Here is a 14,408-nt window from a genome sequence, read left to right on the forward strand (position 1 = left end):
CCCCGCCCCACCCCACCCCACCCGACTTACCTTCTATCCTGCGATCTCCGGCGGGGGACGATGAAAACCTTCAGCCGTGTGGAGACTCGGAGCGGGGCCATGCCCGCTCCAAGCCTCCACACGGCTGGAGGCTTCCATCGTCCCCCGCCGGAGACTGCGGTACTTTTTTTCCCCGTCCCCCACCCTTCCGCCCTTCCTACCCCACTTACCTTCTTTTTACTTCTAGTCCTGGGAGAAAACGCGCTGGGAACACTTGTGTTCCCAGTGCGTCCGCTCTCGATGGCCGCCATGGAAAGGAAAAACGGACTACATTTTCCCTTTCCCGGTGGCCATTTTTTTTCTTTTTTTTTTTGTTTTAAAACAAGTGAAACAGAAAAAAAATGCCATTAGCACCCCGGTCTAACAGGCCAGGGTGCTAATGGCAATAAAACCCTCGGCGGCCAGCCAATACCGCCCAAGGTAATGCCCCTGGGGCTTCGTTAAGGGCCCGGGGGCATTACCTGGGGCGGTATTGGCCCGCTGCCTCGGGTCTTATTGCTACATTAAATCTAAGTAGCATAAATATTCATCTGAGTGCATAAGAGGGATATTTCATTAGGGACCTCTGTGGTTTGTTACTGTGATATATTCTTGTGGATGTTTAAACTTACCAACAGAAAGTACATTTTTCATATGGTCCCAATGCCTCACCGTATTTATCATTTCCCTCCTTAAAGTGCCATAGCCTAACCCCAAAGAGGGTACAGTGCTTAAAGTGCCTATGCATTTCTTTAAATGGCCGACTATCCTCCTAGTCATAGGACATAGTGCAGTTTCCGATATGTGCACTAATAGCTGATTTAAGGGGATATCATCTATGCAATGAGTTTCATCAAAAAGAGTCATCTTTTAAGTTTGGATAGTACACTTAAGATATACCAAGTTTGAGTCTTCTCATTTGAACACCAATGGAATTAGGCAATCCTAGCGTCTTACCCCAGAATGTACCTTCTAATTTATCCAACCACTCCAGTCTGTCAGTGGATGAACATTCTATCCCATAGAGCAAGGATGGCGTAAGGATTTGTTTGAATATGAAGAACACCCCACCATACCTAAAGCATCCATAGCAGCGAGTGAAATCTTTAATGTTGCCAGCATTACGAAGGAATTGAGTGCATCTAAACTCCTGATGCATCTGGCGCTGCTGCTTATTTGCTATAATCACCCTCAGATAGGTGTAGGTGGATACTCTTTTGAATTCCAATCCCTGAATTGTCCAATTTTCAACAGGGGCTGCTCGTCCACGCTTGAATAGCATGTGTTAGGTTTTCTTAGAGTTTATGATAAGGTTATGTGACTTAGGGCACTTAATACTCATGGCATGCCAATGCTGGCATGATCTAATGAAACGATGTCATCGGCATAGCACATCCATTGCATTTGTTGCCCCACTATTTTTGGTGGAAAGGCATTTACTTGTTTTAAAATCAAAGGCATATCCGCTATTTATAAATGAAAACGAAAGGGTGGGAGAACGCACCCCTGCTTCAGACCCAAATTGGATCGGCACTAATATACACCTAGAGCCCGGTCTATGGAGGTGCCCTGAGTTAATATGATTACAAATAATCAATGTAATATTGGAACCCAAATACACAAATAGTTTTTTATCATAGCATTAGAAAGGCCATCAGGCCTAGGTGCTTTGGAGTTTTTTAGTTTCATTATAACTACCGCAATATTATCTTCTGTTCTGTCAATCGTGGATAGATCACACTGATCCAGATTTAGCCCTATGGGGTCTAACGGTTCGCGGTAGAATGACTGATGCAAAAAAGTCAGCCATGTTACTTCATCTATTGGATTTATTTGACTATTCGCTACCTGGTAACTATGCTTAGTGAAGATGTACCAGACCTTCTGGCTATCATTGTGAACTAGTGCATGTAATAACAAGCTGCCACTTTGCATTAAGTGCTGACATTTGATGCCACGTTAACCAATTTCTATAATTGCTTTTCAATTGCTGAATTATATATCCTATATTGTGCATTGCCTGATTATGTTTTTTAATTATGCATTTCATTTCACAATTCATAATACGTTACTTAGTGGCAATTAATGTCTCGGGAGGATAGCTTAGGGGCAACGTGCTCACCTTGGAAGCAAGACGACACGGAGCAACACAGGTTTGATCCTCGGGTCCACACTTAGAAACCTCTGGGTATTAAGTGCATTATAAATAACCAATCATAATTAGAGCATCTTACGTACCCTTTTTATCTTCGCATGATTTAAGGCAACCCCTGGTCCCCATTGATCCATAGTGGCTCGTCAACAAATAAATCCAATCATAAAGACCCTGAAGTGTGCAATGTGTACATAATGTCATAATTAAGGCAACCAGCTATGTGTGTATTAATGACTTGGCTATTATTTACTGTAGAGACAATTCTATTATTGCCATTACTGACTTATATAGCACCCAATTTGTTCTCATTAGGTACAATGGCTTTGATTTTGAAATATAAGCCTATTTTCACATGATCACTTAATGTGGTTTTCTCAATTATCATCGAGTGCACATGTTCATAATCACTCAAGGTTAAGAAAAATTAATCCTGGAGGATTAAGATCCAGCGCCCCATCTGGGATTTCCAGGCACGTCTCCCTCGACCCTACCATTTAACATTATCAAAACATGGCCGGCCATGAAATACAGACCCTTTAGGCCGTTCTTATTCCCCTCTGGCTTAGTCAGAATCGTGTCAGGAATCCCCTGATTACCCATGAAAGTCTGACTGAGCTGTCATCATCAGCTCCACAATGGCCATTCAAATCTCCCTGATAACAATTGTGACAGAGCCATACCTTGTTTGCACTTAATATCACTTCATCAATACCCTTCATGATATCACATGTGCACTCAATGCCTGGAGGATAATATACATTTATTATTAATAATGACATATGATCAATACTCAAACAAACAGCTAACATGTGCTGACACCTTGATAAGGAAATCTCCTAGGCAAGATAATAGTTGCAAACCCCCAAATAAGGCCTCCCATAAGAAAGGTCTACCTCTAGGTCCCCTTTTAGCATTTGTGAAAAAAAGGGAAAAGACGTCCATATACATACGTCTCATAAGCCAACTTTCCTGAATGAATACCATAGCATGGGCCCGAAAGACCCATAGCACATCCTGCATGTCTAAAAAATGGTGATGACCTCTGGAGTTACAAGTGTCAATTCTAACGCGTCTTTTCTCTATGCTGGGGGCGAGCACGGATTTAGCCTGCAAAATAAGGGGCAGCCAATGCCAATCAGACTTCCTTAGCATGACACCGGATCTGGAATTAGGTTCCCTGCTTTCCACTCTTCTAGTCAATTAATGAGTACCAGAGAACATTAACACCTGATAATTCCCCAAAGAGTGGACCACTATTGCTATAAGAACTTTCCACACAATGTGGGTAGAGAGAAAGTAGAAGCTTTACATTGATGGGCAGAAAACATACCATCCATTACTGCCTGTTGCCACAGTTTTGGAATTGCCCATGTGCTAATATTTCATTGACAATGCTTGCATACGCACTGAATATAGCGATAACACCGGGGCATTGTTGGCCCAGGGTCCAAGTTATAGGCCCAACCACAGTGAGGTCCTTAACGCTGGACACCGGTGCCGTTATCACCCGATCTAGATTGAGTGTTATTGCTGTTAGCACCCCAGGTTTTCAATTCCGAAACCTAGGGTACTAACAGCAATGTATTTGTTTGAATTAGCGTTCATTCAAACAAAATACTTACATAAGATGACCGCCATGGAACTGGAAGACGGTGCTCCACATGGAGTCCCTCTTCCATGTCCATGCCGGCCTGCGAGAACAAGAAGCGGCAGCCGCAGTGGGGCTTCTGCTATGGAAGGAATAAGGTAAGGTGGAGGGAAGGAATCAGAAGCCTGAGGGGAAGAGAACGTGGGGGACATTGGTGGGGCAGGGAAGCATCCATCAAGCAAATTGGAACATGGGCTGAGATTGTGGGATTCAGCCTGCGATCTGATCAACTTGATTGTTTGATTCTCTCACCCCGGGTGCTAATGCCTCATACAATGAGGTTGGAATCGCCACACTAAAGTAGATCTCTCCAACTGAGTTATTTTTTATACTGAACTGCAAGTGTTTTAATGAGTGAGCATATTTATTGAAGGTTTACTTTCATACTTTGTACTAAAAATCAGCAGTTCAAAAATGCCTCTTGGTGCCCTAGCACACCAGGTTCCTCTTTCGCCAGGTGCAGCCACAGTAATACTGTTCTCATTAGATATGAAAACATTGTGTGCAAGGTGTGGCTAGCATACTCACACCAGCACTCGCGCTCCCAATGCACAAGTGTGGTTGCTAACACTCCACACACTCTTTCAGAAGGCGGCCAGAAGCCCTTTGTCCTCAAAGGCTGCAGACACAGACTATACTTTTTTGTTTGAGGGAGAGGAACCCCATTGTCTAGATCAACTTTCAGCATGATGGTATGTTATATCTAATGTCCCTCCAAAATATGGGAATACTTTATTTACATCAGGCACCCTGCACTGAGGAAAGTGACGTGGGGGTTTCAATTCACGTTTTTGGAAGTTATAGTATTTCCAGCGGAATTTACAAAGTACCAACAGAATTAATGTCCACCAGATTCAGAGTTTGGGGGTAGTATTTCCGGCGATATTCCAATAGAGTTACAGTTTTAGGGAGAATTCTCAAAAATGTGTTAATTCCCTTCTACCTTCGAGACCCTCGGCTCTTTTTGCTGGACTTTAGGACTTTTTATCTCTCATGTAATTTTAATGTGATGTATTCTCTGTGTTTCTTTTGACTTTGGAGTCTGACAAACTCCATAGGCATCATGTTTACATTGTGTCACACAGCACCTTCAGTGCAGTGGCACAGGGAAGTCTCTTAGATTTCCCAAAGGTTTAAATTCCTTCTCTTGGTGAAATTACTGTTTCAAAGAGCAGTGAAGTGAAATTGACTTTAGTTACAATTTGTAACTTTCTAGACCCAGCACGCACCATTTTACCATAGGGTGCTGAAGGGGTTACTTAGTATCCCCTTTGTCTAGTTTCTCATGTAACATTTTTATGTTACCCTTTTGACAATTAATGGCTGGTGGCAGTGGTTTACTTTTTACTACCATTGTGTGTTTTTACCACGGGCTGCGTTCGTAGCCACAGTAAGGCACCCATGGATGCCCATTTCATCAAAATGACCCCAGTCTTCTTTTTTCACCATTTCTTGTTGGAAAGGTCCTTCTTGAGATTTACTCTGCGCGCCAAAGTTCATTTTGTCTTTGGCGGGATTCACGAGTGAAGCCGGCCTCTGGCTTCAATGTGTCTGGCAGAGTCAGGAAGTGAGGGAGGTGCCCGAAACTCCCTTTGCTTAATCCCCTTGGTTACAGAAATGCACCTAAAGGTGATTGGCCAGCTGGCTGTTCCGGCAAGGACAGACACCCTACTGGGTAATTGACAGCTAGGCTGGAATGAATTGGAGAAACCTGCAAAAAAGGCAAAGCTTTTTAGCTTGGAAGGCAGAGTTGACCGCTGGACAAAGGAATCCGAAGAACTTGGAAGAGACCCCTGCTGCAACTCCTGGGTAGTTGGTTTGCCCGGTGAAGTTCTGCTGTTGTGCTGAAGCTCTGAATTCGCCTTGACTAGAGAAGCCCTGCAAGGACGACTTCTCCCTTTGAGTTGTTGGGACCAATCAACTCCAAAGTAAGCCTGTCTGGACATCCTCTCAAAGTTGGTTGTAGTTCCACTGCTGCTGCTGGAACCGAATTGCCAGGGAGAGGAACACCAGATTGTGTGTGTTGCTTTTAAGTCAGACACGAGTGCTAGGAAGATCCCCGGACTTCCCTGATGCTGGACTAACCAAGTCTGAGCCACCTCAAAAGAGTACGGGACTCCAGATGCAAGGACAGTCTGAAGTGGTATCCAAGAACCGCGGTGTTGATATTTGCTGTTACACGCGAAGAGCTGAAACATCGAAGGACAGCAGAATAGAAGTTTGCCCATTGCTGCCGCAGACCTTTCCATTGCAGAGCAGGAGTCCCCAGATGTCCTCCCTCTTGTCCCCACGACTGAGGTTCAGGAACAACAGGAGCTGCACAGGAACAGAAGCCAGCTGGAACTATTTCTTCTAAACAGAGGTACTGTTAAGTCTAAGAGAACTTACCTCTTGTTGTGTAGCCTTACTTGCTCTCAGTTGAGACTTGTCTTGGTCACCTTGCAGATTTGCTAAACTTTGCCCCTCACAAGCTTCCCAACTTGTGCCTCTTTAAGTGTTATATTTTCAACAAACATTTCTAAAAACTTTGTGCAAGACTTTTTACCTACCTTCAAAGAAGATCTTCAGCTCCCCTTGACATTGTGCAATTAACATTGGCTGTCCTGGCTCCCTGAGTGAGTCTTCTTACCGCTAACTTTGTGCTTTGGCCTTCCCCCCAGGAAACAGTTAATTTACTCTGCTTTGGAAGGTTCCTAAAAGTACTTACCTGTTTATGAATTATTTGTTAACCTTTGTTTTATTCCTCTATTCTATCTTTTACACCTAACTCAGTATTGCTCTAAATGTACCAGTGATAAATCAATGTCCACAGTGTCCTAGCTATTTAAGTTACCTGAGGGTGTGGGAAGTGTCTGTGTGCCATCCCCAATGGGTATCATTTGATTTAGAGAAACAGAGTGTGTTTTGAAGTGTATTATAAGTGTTATATTGTGTATATATTGCTCCCTTCTGAAGAACACTTATACAACTGACTGTGAAATAAATGAATAATTGTTTTATCAAGAAACCTTGAGTGTGTTTATTTGGATAACTGTACTGTAAAACTCTGTGTCACAGCATTACTGCTCACATTGACCCCTCTTGAGATAAGCCTGGCTGCTCAGCCACACTACAAACCTGTGTACTTCAGACTTATACCAAAGTTTGGGCCCCTATTGCCAGGAGGTCAAGGTTATTGTAGTACACCCAGAGGCGTAGACAGAGTAGGGCCTGAGCGGGTAAGGCCCACCCAAAATCTGTAAATACCTATTCAGCAGCGCTGTGTGGGCATTTATAGATGTTAAAAGATAGTTCCGGGACTTTTTTTTTATTGTCCCTACGGTTCGGCCATGTGTTTTTAAGCATAAATCGGTAGATCGTAGAAAACTTTCCTATGGACCTTACCCGACTTTTCGTCTATTAACGCACTCGAAATCAGCTGCCATTTTCTGATAATCCTATCATTTCCCCCCATCGACCTGGCTCACCTGCTTTTGCGGCACTAAATCAAATCCCCCGCCCCTGAAACAGACTTTATCAAAACATTCATATTCCCCGCCTCTATCCGTGACGTGACTGTGCTGCGTAGGCAAACGCGCCCAGGCGTCTTCTACGCGACTCCACACAGAACCCGGAAATCAACACAGATCAGCTCACAACACAGCGCGCCACAATTGGGAATATGAAACTGTACTTTTAAATCAAACCGCAAGATTGTAAATTTGGTAAAGTACATTTATTTGACATCAAATGTTTAGAGAATATTCAGCGATTTTAATTTTTATTTGCTCACGTTCCAAAAAGTTCGTTTTGAGGCACGCGATGTTCCTTTGCTGTACACAGGGTCTTAGATCATCTCACAAAACAGCGCCACAATTCGGAATATGAAACTGTGGTTTAAAAGCAAACGGCAAGATTGTACATTTGGCAAAGTACATTTATTGGACATCAAATGTTTAGAGAATATTCAGCGATTTGCATTTTTCTTTGCTCTCGATCCAAAATAGTTTGTCTTGAGGCAAGCGATGTTCGTGTGCAGTACACAGGGTGTTGGTTTACGATAAAATAAGCTCTTCGGTCGCACAGATAATCGCATGGCTGTTCCAACAACGAGGCACTAGGCCACCACAACGGTCTGTATGTTGCATCTAGCCGTTAGTACCGCGTAAGGGCATACTTGTACTTGGCGATCGTCCCATAAAATGGTCAGGGTGGTAACGTTGTTCACGCGGAGAAGCAACTGGCGGTTGAAAAAGCCATTCGCCGGTGTCTGGTACTCGTGACACATACAATAATGAAGGATGTACCTGTTTTAAAAACATAAAAAATGAAATTAGTCCCACCATCAGATCTTTATTAAAATTATTCATTTTATATATTAGGTCGGGAAATTATTTCATAGCTAGGACAGTGCAACTGGGTATTATACGTCAAGGGGGGGCTGTAGGATACTGAGACAGTCCCCCAGTGCAGGGGTTGACAGGGAGGCAGTGCAGGTGGAGAGTGGAAGGGCCCAGGACCGAGGTCGCAGACAGTGGACCAGTTGTAGCAGGGGAGAGGGAGAGAGAAAGCAGAAGCAAAGAGGAAGGTTTTGAGGTGCTTCCGTAAAAGGAGATGGTTCTCCTCAAGATAGTGCGCGGTACAAAACAATATGCCACATAGAACAAACAAGTACAACTTAACCCGTCTTTAAAGCTACTGTATAGTAATTAAATTGCGGTATAAACTCATCTAAAGAGTTACTTACATTATATTTGCATTTTCCATTGTGTCTGTGCGTAGGGCAGCCCCGAAATACCACTCCTTCTATGCCGACGTTATTTCTTCTAATGAACGAACATTAAATGGCTTTCGTTTCTGAAATTATATTCATTATCGTTTCTTACGTTATTGCCCCACACCCCCAAAAAGAAGTCTTTCGGGATGGTCCCGGCCTGTCAAGGTCAAATAACAATAGAACCTTATACTGAGTCGTGGGCCATTCCGGCACCCGAGAAAAAATCAAAGCAGCTGACCTTCACTTTGAACGAGCACGCATTCCTAGTTAGCTACATTCAGTGTAAGGCCATCTCACAGGACTCACAGAGCAATCACTTTTATTTACACAATACATAGCTACACATATTCAATGGGCCTGCGACATGAGGAGACTCGAGAGAACAGACAATCAAATTACAATCATTTAAACCGTGATGTGTATTTCTCAATGAGCTCTTCTTTAGGTGGACATGGAACAGAAGCAATGTTGGGTGGCAATGCAGTTGTCCCCTGCACAGGTTCGTTTACAACTCCATGTATGTGCCTATCTAGGACATCAACAATAAGTCTCTCAATAAAGTCATATTGCATATCCTCAAACACTGGTTTGATCACCCATTGTTTACTTCTTTTAGTGAAGGCCTTATTGTAGCGAAGCGTCCCTAAAGTTCCGGTCGTCCTACTTTGTTGACGGCCAACATTATGGTTATGTGCCAAGACCGCTAGAAGAGTCCGATTTATCATGCCCTCCATGCCAAAATGCAATCGTTTTGGCCTGTTTTTAGGCACATATTGTGGAACACCTCCAAATCTCCTGTGTGGCAGAATTCCGTGAGTCCCCTCAAATCTCTTGTTATAATTTTATCAAATACAATCTTTTCAATGGCTTTGTGAGTGGGTGATGAAGGAATCAACCACTTCTTCTTCCGTGCCTTCTCTGTGGACAAATGGCCATGTTCACAATTGTGGAAATGTTGGTTTGTGGTCCAGCGGTGAACGTTGCTACAGTGTAGCATTACTGACCGCCATTTTTCCAGTAGAATTTCCAACGACCCTCCACATGTTTTTGAGCTCCACCAAAGATGGTTGCTGATTGACTTGGACCACTGTGAAATACCTTGCATATCTTTTTTTTTACCTGCAGCCAACATTTTTTTATTGATTGTTTTTGCAAGATGCCAAACGTCAAATTGGTGATTTATATTTTTGTACTCTTCTCTCATTGTCTTGGCAATTGAAACGTGTCTGTCCGTGGCTATCAGGTCGATCACCATTCCCCGCGATTGTAGTTCTTGCAATGATGCTACAAAGCCAACTTTCTCCATGACCACTGAGGATGTACTTTGTGACACCTGCACGACCACCGAACTCACAATTTTCTTTCCATGTCCTGAAAGTGGTAGGTGCAGTACTTGGCTGAAAATCCTGGGCTGTCGCACTGTCCATCACCGGCTAGCCTGAACCGTTTGCCTGCGAATGTACTATCAATAGACATTTTTTCCATTCTCCAAGCTTCGCTAATGGCTGGAAATAGATAATCGGTTTGGTATTTGTAGAACTGAGTTTTCGCAATGAAATTGATTCCCACAAACTGAAAGAAAGACTCTAACTTTTTAAAACTTGAACCACTAAAAAGTGCAGCCGCTGCACAAAGTAGATTGCCTGCTGGCAGTTGCCCCAGCATGGGTTGTGCAGACCATGAGAAAGGATGATATTTTGTACAGGTGGCATGTATTTTAAGGTTAGTGCCTCGAATTGCACGAGTCACATTAATCAATGGCTCCCCACATACTTCCCCACCAACCGAATGCCCACATTTCATCCGAATAATAATATCAATCAAACAACTATCGAATACAATGAATTTGGCCTCTTTCCTTATACTGTCACTCTGCATCCCAGCTGGTTCGGCCTGCAACGTTGAGGACATGTCACTCACATGAAAGGTAGAATCACTGATATCGTCTTCCGCTATGTTCAGTGATATTGATGGTGTTTCATTGTCGTCCACTTCATTCTCTTCCATTGCAACATCTGTTCCTTCTCCGGCGATGGGTGAATAAAACAATTTCTTCAACTTTCTCGCGGTCTTAGTTTTTGGGGGTGTGGATTCTGTAAATTGATCTCCGACTGCATCCGAACTACCAGGAGGACATTCACTATCAATGGCTGGTGGTGGTATAGCTCCGTTGTCAATCACTTCATATTCTTCCCATTGGCACGATGCATCTCCAGTCTCAAGTCCCTGCCAAAAGGTTTGACAAGCAACATCTCTCGTTCGCTTCACTGTCTGTGTAGATCTAGTTCGTACACCCACTCGCAACTAGAGGACAGATTGGAAAAGGGATGTTCAGTTTAAACACAACTTAACAGTATTGAACTATTAACAGTGAAAAACAACATAATATAGTGACCAGGACACTAACCTTCTTTTGCTTTCTTTTCTTTGAAACTTTCTTGCCTCGAACTTCAACATCAGGACGCTGTTGCTCCGACTCGTGTGTGCATGTCTCCACTTCCTCTTGCGCTGCAATGACTATATTTTCATGATAAGCACATCCATCACGCACTGACGCTCCATCGACTCCCTGAAACATAGAACTTTCATTAGTATGTATAATAATATTGAAAACACAAAATGTACTTGGGGACCAATACCCACGTACATCTCAATAGCAAAACACGAATGAACGCTTTGTGTAGAACATTCAAACGACAATTATTCACGCATTGTTGATCTAGTTAGATGGAACTGTCAAGATCCATACCTCGGGCTCCTCATAGACTTCCATTGATGATATTATTGAAGATGATGCTTCAGTAACTCCCTGAAACACAGTAATTGCATTAGTATGGTTTTCTATTTTGTTAAAAAGAACATAAACTTTGTGCAGGCGTCAACGGCTCATCTAAATAGACCTGCACAAATGATCAGTTGTCTAAAATAAATAATGGATATGTAAATATGATTCGATTTGCTCGATCGTTGGAAGTGTCACCACCCAGAGATCTGCATCAACTACTAGGGGTGATGTTCTTGTAGAAGAAGCTCCGTCATCTCCCTGAAACATAGTACTTGCGTTAATAAAGAAGGAAGTATAGCGGATGTAATCACGTCATATGATTTCGCTTGATCGAACTGTCAGTATCCATACCTCGAAATGCATAAGAACATCAAGGGACGATGTAACTGCGGTGCACACTTCTGCAAGCTGTTGCGCCGACCCGTAACTGCATGCTCCCCCTTCTTCTTGGACTAATGCTCCATCGACTCCCTGAAACATAGGACTTTCATTAGTAATGAACACAATATTGAAAAAAGAAGACACATAGGAGGGCGACGACAGAAGGACATATCAATGGCTAAAAACGAAAGAAACATTGTGTGTAACAATCACGCTACAAGAATGCAAGATCTGATGATCTCCATCGATGGAACTGTCCGGAAACGTACCTCGAGCATCTGAGTGCCATCAACGGTTGTCGTCAATACGTTGGACTCCTCAGCATCTCCCTGAAAGACAGTACTTGCATTATTTTGGATAACAATAATTATAACTGAAAACAAAGACTAGAGGACGAGTACAAGGGTGTACCATTAGGTAAAATAATCACACGATAAATTAAAACTATTGATTTACATGCCCAAAACAAGTCAGTGGCAGAATAGCTAAGTAAGATTACCCGATAGGCGCTTGAAGTGGCTGATGACTACAATAACGACACAGATGGAGAATCTTCCGCCTTCATATTGAGTGGATACATAAATGGGGAAATTATTGTTAGCAAATGCTACACACTACCGCAAGGCCGAGAGATAAATACGTAAACTTGACTCACCAGTGGAGGGATGTGGACGAATAGAGTGGGAATAGCGGTTGAGAGCAATTTTCGCCTCGCTCGCGGTGTGTTCTTCTTTATTAGCAATGATGTGGAGTACATGTCTGAGCTAAAGTGCCTGCTGCAGATGCGGTATCGATCACCCCTCTTGTCCGCAAAGACTTCTAGGACTCTACTTTCAAGCTCAGACGGTGGATATCCGCAATATCGGACCCATTCTCTTATCTGATCTATTGTCTTAGGGAAAACATGCATTATAGTACCTTCAGATTTATTATGGGTCTTCGAAGGGCAACCGCCAATGGAACAGGCAGGCATTGTGGAAAGTTCTGAAAAGTAAAGATCAGCAATTCTCTATGAATACCAATGTGTTAAAAAATTAAATGACACATAAAAGGTTCAATGCAAGGTTTGTTTTGGTTCTTGGAACTATACACGTTATTCACATGCGGATAAGTATTTGAATAACTTTAAAAAAATAGAAAGATAATTTGACTAAACTCAGAACATGTGACTAGTTCCTTGCATGTACTGTCTTGAACGAAAAGAAATTGGACGCAAAATGATTATGGTACATGGCCTTACCTTGACGAACAAACAGTTAGATGCAGGGATCCGAGTAGTTTCTTGTCGTAGAACAGGGAGCAGTTCACAGGTTTGCAAACTGACGAGTTTCCTCGAAGTGGTCACGGAAGTTCACAGAGACGAAGAGCAGATACCAGCACCTTCACGGGTTGACTAGCAAAGCGCAAAGAAGTTCTCATTAGAAATATGAAGTGGGTTATAAAGAATTCGAAACAGGGGTGTGTTTGTGAATGAATGACGTGTATATGTCGTGGCATTATGCAGTTTGCAGGGGGCCATCCAGCGTGAGGGGGGATGCTTGGCAGGAGACACGGGGTCTGGAGGTAGACATGGGAACAACAACCCATGCTCTATAGACCACTTTGAAGTGTACATGGTCTTTGGCACCTCTTGACCTTTATCGCTCCCTGACAGCTCCACTTGCCAGCACAAGTACCCCGGTGCGAACTGCCTTTGATAGGGCGGGGGGGGTGGATTGGGGCGGTGGTCTTGCAGACAAGACACAGGAAGACTCGTGAATGGATACACATTTATGTGGATTGCAGGGGGCCGTCCAGCGTGAGGGGGGATGCTTGGCAGGAGACACGGGGTCTGGAGGTAGACATGGGAACAACAACCCATGCTCTATAGACCACTTTGAAGTGTACATGGTCTTTGGCACCTCTTGGCCTTTATCGCTCCCTGACAGCTCCACTTGCCAGCACAAGTACCCCGGTGCGAACTGCCTTTGATAGGGCGGGGGGGGTGGATTGGGGCGGTGGTCGTGCAAACAAGACTCGTTTGCACAGGGCCTCACCAAGGAGAGGCCATCTAACTGCATGTAAGAGGCAGGCTGCAGGATCTAGTACATGGAAGGCAGGGGGGTGAGTTTATAAATACCTCACCCTCCCAGGAGAATATATGGGTGCAGTTCACCCTGGAGACCCTGGATGCCTAGGCAGTTAGTCAGCAGCAGGCTGGCCTGTGGTGGCAAGGCGGCACGGGCCAGAGGGGGTCATCTCTGTACCCGGTGCCCAAAAGGATGATTTATTATGATCAACCATATGGATTATTTACCTATAACCATGTTTTGTATCAATAAAATCCAACGGCCTTCCTTTTATTGCCAACGCTTGAACAAAGTGGTGTGGTAAGTATTTTTGGGGGAGGAGGCAAGGCCGGGAGGCTTGATGCCAACCCGCAAAATAACATATGTATGTCTGCTGCATATGGATTCAACGGTTATGTGGATTGAAGGTGGGCGGCCAGGGTGAGGGAGGATGCTGGCCGGAGACATGTGGTGTGACAAGACAAGGCACAGGAAGACTATTCAATGGAGGCACACTAGATTCATTTAAAAAATCAAAACAACCATTGTTAAAATATATGTTGGGTTTTATTTTAGATCTTAATTTCAATTGAACATAAATAATAAACATTACACAT

The sequence above is a fragment of the Ambystoma mexicanum genome, chromosome 5q (genome assembly GCF_040938575.1).
Source record: "Ambystoma mexicanum isolate Mex_15411 chromosome 5q, UKY_AmexF1_1, whole genome shotgun sequence".
NCBI lineage: Eukaryota > Metazoa > Chordata > Amphibia > Caudata > Ambystomatidae > Ambystoma > Ambystoma mexicanum.